Below are 850 nucleotides of genomic sequence, written 5' to 3'. Positions count from 1 at the left end.
ACCCGCAGGTCCAAGATTGGTCGTAACCCACCGCCTTTCTTGGGTACAATGAAGTAGGAGCTGTAAAACCCCATCTTCATATCGGCTGGAGGGACCAGCTCTATCGCATCCTTCGCCAGTAGGACTGCGATATCCGCCTGCAAGACAGGATCATCGGCCGCCTTCACTCTTGTGAAGTGGATGCCACTGAACTTGGGGGGGACGCCGGGCGACTGAATCGCATAGCCGAGCCTGACAGTTCGAAGGAGCCATCGAGACGGGCTGGGTAGCTCAAGCCAGGCTCCCAGACACTGCGCTAGTGGCATCAACGGAACTACAGGCGTACCCGCAGTGGGGCAGCGCGGAAAAACGCAGGGACCCGGCCCGGGCGTCTCGTAGCCGGTCTGAGGCGGGGTCTGGTGTGTGTAACACTGACCTGCGTTCGAGCAGAGGGTGCGTGGGTAGTCCGTTGGTCCGTCCTCCCGATCCGCCCACTGCTGCTCACTGGCGAGAGAGGAGGGTGAGTGTGATACGCACTAGATCGTCCACAACCCCCCGTCCCCTCTGGGGACCCAGAAATAGAGGAAATGCTCTTTGTCGAGAATTTGGGTACCACCGACCGAGAGGTCAGTGGTGGAAAAAAGATGAAAAGATTCTCTGCCCGGCCCTCCTCCAGGGGAGGGAGTGGTGTGCTTACCATCTCCTGAAGAGCACGTCCCTCCACCTCTGGGTCGCCCGTCTCCGGGCCTCTTGCTCTCTCGCTTGCCACCAGGTTTGGCGGGGGCCTGGACGGGCGGGGCGGGGCGGCTGCCCTGCGACCGGCTCCACGGCACAGCTTTGCTGGAGGCCGCAGGAGCACTGCTCTTGTTTC

The sequence above is a fragment of the Sinocyclocheilus grahami genome, unplaced genomic scaffold (assembly GCF_001515645.1).
Source record: "Sinocyclocheilus grahami isolate Dianchi unplaced genomic scaffold, SAMN03320097.WGS_v1.1 scaffold247.1, whole genome shotgun sequence".
Classification (NCBI taxonomy): Eukaryota; Metazoa; Chordata; class Actinopteri; order Cypriniformes; family Cyprinidae; genus Sinocyclocheilus; species Sinocyclocheilus grahami.
The sequence above is the reverse complement of the archived record's forward strand: the minus strand, read 5'-3'. Positions refer to the sequence as shown.